This window comes from Rana temporaria, chromosome 3, assembly GCF_905171775.1.
Source record: "Rana temporaria chromosome 3, aRanTem1.1, whole genome shotgun sequence".
NCBI classification, from domain to species: Eukaryota; Metazoa; Chordata; class Amphibia; order Anura; family Ranidae; genus Rana; species Rana temporaria.
The window spans coordinates 429,786,695-429,794,362 of NC_053491.1; the positions used below are offsets into that span (position 1 = coordinate 429,786,695).

General features: G+C 46.1%; 1 protein-coding gene and 6 non-coding genes across 10 annotated transcripts in view; 6 read left to right on the forward strand and 1 right to left on the reverse strand.

The window, feature by feature from the left end:
- ADGRL1 (adhesion G protein-coupled receptor L1) overlaps positions 1-7,668 on the reverse strand; it is a 571,376-nt gene that overhangs the window by 303,022 nt on the left and 260,686 nt on the right. The window lies entirely within an intron of this gene.
- On the forward strand, positions 1,505-1,586 carry TRNAS-CGA. The gene has a single exon. It is a non-coding gene; the product is annotated as a tRNA-Ser (tRNA).
- Positions 2,539-2,620, forward strand: TRNAS-CGA. Its single transcript has one exon. It is a non-coding gene; the product is annotated as a tRNA-Ser (tRNA).
- TRNAS-CGA lies at positions 3,574-3,655 on the forward strand. Its single transcript has one exon. It is a non-coding gene; the product is annotated as a tRNA-Ser (tRNA).
- TRNAS-CGA lies at positions 4,609-4,690 on the forward strand. Its single transcript has one exon. It is a non-coding gene; the product is annotated as a tRNA-Ser (tRNA).
- TRNAS-CGA lies at positions 5,643-5,724 on the forward strand. Its single transcript has one exon. It is a non-coding gene; the product is annotated as a tRNA-Ser (tRNA).
- Positions 6,678-6,759, forward strand: TRNAS-CGA. Its single transcript has one exon. It is a non-coding gene; the product is annotated as a tRNA-Ser (tRNA).

Sequence of the window (7,668 nt, forward strand, 5' to 3'; positions counted from 1 at the left end):
GAGTAAAAGGTTATTTACATATCTCATGCACTAGCTTGGAGACAGGCATTATTTTTTAATTCCCACCCCCACTCCTTTTCTGAAGTCATGTGGTCACTTTACTGGAATTTTGACTGGATGTTAGTGATCATAGCAGAATTCAGTGTAAGTAGTACACATGACAAAATTCATGTTGACAAGGGGAGTGTAGAGGTGGGCAGGGAGTCTACTGACATCACGACTCTACCCACCGAGCTCCAGACAACAGATCCACCCACAGAATCTGCAGTTTTTCAGTTCTTATAACAGACAGAGGGGAGACATTTGACAGGTAAGGATACATGCAGGAGGCATCTATATCCTTATAGATCAGCACTATGGCAGTAGTTTAGAAAGGATGAGAGTGGGTTTACATCCACTTTAAGGTTAAATATATTATAAAAAAGCAGCAAAGCACTAAACCTGATTCACACCAGTGCGACTTGTCATGCGACATGACAGTTCAATGTCGCATGACAAGTTGCACCCCATTTATGGCAATGGAACTGTTAAAATTGCTGTGGCTCAAGTCGCGGCGACTTATAAAAAAGTGTCTGCGCTATTTATGTAACATTTCAGTACAACTTGCAATGTCATCTGTTAAATGAAGTTGCACAGATATCAGCGATCTGCACATGAAATCGAACGACTTTAAGATCGCGCTGAGGTAGCACGACTTCAAAAATGCACTGGTGTGAACCAGGGCTAAAGCAAACACTCAATCACTTCTGTAAGAATTCTGAAATAATTCATTTGACCATTTTATGTGTTGTGAGCAGGATTGAGAAACACTCACTGTCCATAAGTGTAAAGGGCCCCTATTCCAATGTGAGGTGGTCCTCCTTCCACCTCTACTCTGAATAATCATCAATGCAAGATGGTCTTTCTTCCACTGACCACTAATCTACAGGATCATTAACCTTATTGGTAAACAGTGATAGAGGGCCCTACCAGATCCTTCTACTGGCCACTACTCTACAGGGTCTCTTCACTCACTGACCATAGTGTAAAGGGGCCATTCTTTCAATGACCACCAATTTAAGGTTGTTCTTTCTTCCACTGACCACTAATCTACAGGATCTTTCACCCACCCCTCCCCCTGGTAAACAGTGTTAAAAGGGCCCTACCAGATGCTTCTACTGACCAGTTCTCTACAGGGTCCCTTCACTCATTGACCATAGTGTAAAGGGGCCCTTCTTTCAATGACCATCTATCTACTTTGGTTCTTTTTCCACTTGACCACTTATCTACAGGGTCCCTTATCTCAAAAGTGCTCCTATTCCAAATGATTACCATTTAGTGAAGTACAGACCATCTTCCACTAACCCACAGGACCCCATCTCTCACTGGCCATCAGTGTAAAAGGCTTCTCCTCCAAATGATCGCCAATGTAAGTGGTCTCCCTTCCACTTGACCACTAATCTACAGTGCCCCATCTGTCAATGTGATTGACGTGAACCAACTCAAAAATGTTTTGGCACAAGCAGCTGTGATGGCCGAGTGGTTAAGGCGTTGGACTCGAAATCCAATAGGGTTTCCCTGCGCAGGTTCAAATCCTGCTCACAGCGTGAGAATTTTAAAACACTGATCACTAACCTACTGTATCCCTTCTCTCGCTGCCCATCAGTGTCAAGGACTGGCTACCAATGTCTGGTGGTCCTTCTTTCACTGACTGACCGCATCCTTTCTCTCACTGACCATCAGAGAAAAGAGACCCTACTCCTAACGATTTCCAGTGTAACGTGATCCTCCTTCCACTTGACCACCTTTATAGAGGGCCCATACTCCAAAAGATTACTAGTTAGTAAGGTACAGCCCTTCTTCAATTAACCCACAGGATCCAATCTTTCACTGGCAATCAGTGTAAAGGGCCTCTACTCTGAATAATCATCAATGTAAGGTGGTCTATCTTCCACTGGATCCTGTAGAATGACCAATATTCTACAGGATCCTTCACCTTACTGTTAAGCAGTGTTAGATGGCCCTACCAGATCCTTCGACTGACCACTACGCTGCGGGGTCCCTTCACAAACTGACCGTAGTGTAAAGGGGCCTATCTTTCAATGACCACCAATTAAAGGTGGTTCTTTCTTCCACCGACCACTAATCTACAGGATCCTTCACCCCCCCCCCTGGTAAACAGTGTTAAGAGGGCCCTACCAGATGCTTCTACTGACCAGTTCTCTACAGGGTCCCTTCACTCATTGACCATAGTGTAAAGGGGCCCTTCTTTCAATGACCATCTATCTACTTTGGTTCTTTTTCCACTTGACCACTTATCTACAGGGTCCCTTATCTCAACAGTGCTCCTATTCCAAATGATTACCATTGAGTGAAGTACAGGCCATCTTCCACTAACCCAGAGCACCCCATCTCTCACTGGCCATCAGTGTAAAAGGCTTCTCCTCCAAATGATCGCCAATGTAAAGTGGTCTCCCTTCCACTTGACCACTAATCTACAGTGCCCCATCTGTCAATGTGATTGACGTGAACCAACTCAAAAATGTTTTGGCACAAGCAGCTGTGATGGCCGAGTGGTTAAGGCGTTGGACTCGAAATCCAATAGGGTTTCCCTGCGCAGGTTCAAATCCTGCTCACAGCGTGAGAATTTTAAAACACTGATCACTAACCTACTGTATCCCTTCTCTCGCTGCCCATCAGTGTCAAGGACTGGCTACCAATGTCTGGTGGTCCTTCTTTCACTGACTGACCGCATCCTTTCTCTCACTGACCATCAGAGAAAAGAGACCCTACTCCTAACGATTTCCAGTGTAACGTGATCCTCCTTCCACTTGACCACCTTTATAGAGGGCCCATACTCCAAAAGATTACTAGTTAGTAAGGTACACAGTGTCCCCCAATTAACCCACAGGATCCAATCTTTCACTGGCAATCAGTGTAAAGGGCCTCTACTCTGAATAATCATCAATGTAAGGTGGTCTATCTTCCACTGGATCCTGTAGAATGACCAATATTCTACAGGATCCTTCACCTTACTGGTAAACAGTGTTAGATGGCCCTACCAGATCCTTCGACTGACCACTACGCTGCGGGGTCCCTTCACAAACTGACCGTAGTGTAAAGGGGCCTATCTTTCAATGACCACCAATTAAAGGTGGTTCTTTCTTCCACCGACCACTAATCTACAGGATCCTTCACCCCCCCCCCTGGTAAACAGTGTTAAGAGGGCCCTACCAGATGCTTCTACTGACCAGTTCTCTACAGGGTCCCTTCACTCATTGACCATAGTGTAAAGGGGCCCTTCTTTCAATGACCATCTATCTACTTTGGTTCTTTTTCCACTTGACCACTTATCTACAGGGTCCCTTATCTCAACAGTGCTCCTATTCCAAATGATTACCATTGAGTGAAGTACAGGCCATCTTCCACTAACCCAGAGCACCCCATCTCTCACTGGCCATCAGTGTAAAAGGCTTCTCCTCCAAATGATCGCCAATGTAAAGTGGTCTCCCTTCCACTTGACCACTAATCTACAGTGCCCCATCTGTCAATGTGATTGACGTGAACCAACTCAAAAATGTTTTGGCACAAGCAGCTGTGATGGCCGAGTGGTTAAGGCGTTGGACTCGAAATCCAATAGGGTTTCCCTGCGCAGGTTCAAATCCTGCTCACAGCGTGAGAATTTTAAAACACTGATCACTAACCTACTGTATCCCTTCTCTCGCTGCCCATCAGTGTCAAGGACTGGCTACCAATGTCTGGTGGTCCTTCTTTCACTGACTGACCGCATCCTTTCTCTCACTGACCATCAGAGAAAAGAGACCCTACTCCTAACGATTTCCAGTGTAACGTGATCCTCCTTCCACTTGACCACCTTTATAGAGGGCCCATACTCCAAAAGATTACTAGTTAGTAAGGTACACAGTGTCCCCCAATTAACCCACAGGATCCAATCTTTCACTGGCAATCAGTGTAAAGGGCCTCTACTCTGAATAATCATCAATGTAAGGTGGTCTATCTTCCACTGGATCCTGTAGAATGACCAATATTCTACAGGATCCTTCACCTTACTGGTAAACAGTGTTAGATGGCCCTACCAGATCCTTCGACTGACCACTACGCTGCGGGGTCCCTTCACAAACTGACCGTAGTGTAAAGGGGCCTATCTTTCAATGACCACCAATTAAAGGTGGTTCTTTCTTCCACCGACCACTAATCTACAGGATCCTTCACCCCCCCCCCTGGTAAACAGTGTTAAGAGGGCCCTACCAGATGCTTCTACTGACCAGTTCTCTACAGGGTCCCTTCACTCATTGACCATAGTGTAAAGGGGCCCTTCTTTCAATGACCATCTATCTACTTTGGTTCTTTTTCCACTTGACCACTTATCTACAGGGTCCCTTATCTCAACAGTGCTCCTATTCCAAATGATTACCATTGAGTGAAGTACAGGCCATCTTCCACTAACCCAGAGCACCCCATCTCTCACTGGCCATCAGTGTAAAAGGCTTCTCCTCCAAATGATCGCCAATGTAAAGTGGTCTCCCTTCCACTTGACCACTAATCTACAGTGCCCCATCTGTCAATGTGATTGACGTGAACCAACTCAAAAATGTTTTGGCACAAGCAGCTGTGATGGCCGAGTGGTTAAGGCGTTGGACTCGAAATCCAATAGGGTTTCCCTGCGCAGGTTCAAATCCTGCTCACAGCGTGAGAATTTTAAAACACTGATCACTAACCTACTGTATCCCTTCTCTCGCTGCCCATCAGTGTCAAGGACTGGCTACCAATGTCTGGTGGTCCTTCTTTCACTGACTGACCGCATCCTTTCTCTCACTGACCATCAGAGAAAAGAGACCCTACTCCTAACGATTTCCAGTGTAACGTGATCCTCCTTCCACTTGACCACCTTTATAGAGGGCCCATACTCCAAAAGATTACTAGTTAGTAAGGTACAGCCCTTCTTCAATTAACCCACAGGATCCAATCTTTCACTGGCAATCAGTGTAAAGGGCCTCTACTCTGAATAATCATCAATGTAAGGTGGTCTATCTTCCACTGGATCCTGTAGAATGACCAATATTCTACAGGATCCTTCACCTTACTGGTAAACAGTGTTAGATGGCCCTACCAGATCCTTCGACTGACCACTACGCTGCGGGGTCCCTTCTCAAACTGACCGTAGTGTAAAGGGGCCTATCTTTCAATGACCACCAATTAAAGGTGGTTCTTTCTTCCACCGACCACTAATCTACAGGATCCTTCACCCCCCCCCCTGGTAAACAGTGTTAAGAGGGCCCTACCAGATGCTTCTACTGACCAGTTCTCTACAGGGTCCCTTCACTCATTGACCATAGTGTAAAGGGGCCCTTCTTTCAATGACCATCTATCTACTTTGGTTCTTTTTCCACTTGACCACTTATCTACAGGGTCCCTTATCTCAACAGTGCTCCTATTCCAAATGATTACCATTGAGTGAAGTACAGGCCATCTTCCACTAACCCAGAGCACCCCATCTCTCACTGGCCATCAGTGTAAAAGGCTTCTCCTCCAAATGATCGCCAATGTAAAGTGGTCTCCCTTCCACTTGACCACTAATCTACAGTGCCCCATCTGTCAATGTGATTGACGTGAACCAACTCAAAAATGTTTTGGCACAAGCAGCTGTGATGGCCGAGTGGTTAAGGCGTTGGACTCGAAATCCAATAGGGTTTCCCTGCGCAGGTTCAAATCCTGCTCACAGCGTGAGAATTTTAAAACACTGATCACTAACCTACTGTATCCCTTCTCTCGCTGCCCATCAGTGTCAAGGACTGGCTACCAATGTCTGGTGGTCCTTCTTTCACTGACTGACCGCATCCTTTCTCTCACTGACCATCAGAGAAAAGAGACCCTACTCCTAACGATTTCCAGTGTAACGTGATCCTCCTTCCACTTGACCACCTTTATAGAGGGCCCATACTCCAAAAGATTACTAGTTAGTAAGGTACACAGTGTCCCCCAATTAACCCACAGGATCCAATCTTTCACTGGCAATCAGTGTAAAGGGCCTCTACTCTGAATAATCATCAATGTAAGGTGGTCTATCTTCCACTGGATCCTGTAGAATGACCAATATTCTACAGGATCCTTCACCTTACTGGTAAACAGTGTTAGATGGCCCTACCAGATCCTTCGACTGACCACTACGCTGCGGGGTCCCTTCACAAACTGACCGTAGTGTAAAGGGGCCTATCTTTCAATGACCACCAATTAAAGGTGGTTCTTTCTTCCACCGACCACTAATCTACAGGATCCTTCACCCCCCCCCCTGGTAAACAGTGTTAAGAGGGCCCTACCAGATGCTTCTACTGACCAGTTCTCTACAGGGTCCCTTCACTCATTGACCATAGTGTAAAGGGGCCCTTCTTTCAATGACCATCTATCTACTTTGGTTCTTTTTCCACTTGACCACTTATCTACAGGGTCCCTTATCTCAACAGTGCTCCTATTCCAAATGATTACCATTGAGTGAAGTACAGGCCATCTTCCACTAACCCAGAGCACCCCATCTCTCACTGGCCATCAGTGTAAAAGGCTTCTCCTCCAAATGATCGCCAATGTAAAGTGGTCTCCCTTCCACTTGACCACTAATCTACAGTGCCCCATCTGTCAATGTGATTGACGTGAACCAACTCAAAAATGTTTTGGCACAAGCAGCTGTGATGGCCGAGTGGTTAAGGCGTTGGACTCGAAATCCAATAGGGTTTCCCTGCGCAGGTTCAAATCCTGCTCACAGCGTGAGAATTTTAAAACACTGATCACTAACCTACTGTATCCCTTCTCTCGCTGCCCATCAGTGTCAAGGACTGGCTACCAATGTCTGGTGGTCCTTCTTTCACTGACTGACCGCATCCTTTCTCTCACTGACCATCAGAGAAAAGAGACCCTACTCCTAACGATTTCCAGTGTAACGTGATCCTCCTTCCACTTGACCACCTTTATAGAGGGCCCATACTCCAAAAGATTACTAGTTAGTAAGGTACACAGTGTCCCCCAATTAACCCACAGGATCCAATCTTTCACTGGCAATCAGTGTAAAGGGCCTCTACTCTGAATAATCATCAATGTAAGGTGGTCTATCTTCCACTGGATCCTGTAGAATGACCAATATTCTACAGGATCCTTCACCTTACTGGTAAACAGTGTTAGATGGCCCTACCAGATCCTTCGACTGACCACTACGCTGCGGGGTCCCTTCACAAACTGACCGTAGTGTAAAGGGGCCTATCTTTCAATGACCACCAATTAAAGGTGGTTCTTTCTTCCACCGACCACTAATCTACAGGATCCTTCACCCCCCCCCCTGGTAAACAGTGTTAAGAGGGCCCTACCAGATGCTTCTACTGACCAGTTCTCTACAGGGTCCCTTCACTCATTGACCATAGTGTAAAGGGGCCCTTCTTTCAATGACCATCTATCTACTTTGGTTCTTTTTCCACTTGACCACTTATCTACAGGGTCCCTTATCTCAACAGTGCTCCTATTCCAAATGATTACCATTGAGTGAAGTACAGGCCATCTTCCACTAACCCAGAGCACCCCATCTCTCACTGGCCATCAGTGTAAAAGGCTTCTCCTCCAAATGATCGCCAATGTAAAGTGGTCTCCCTTCCACTTGACCACTAATCTACAGTGCCCCATCTGTCA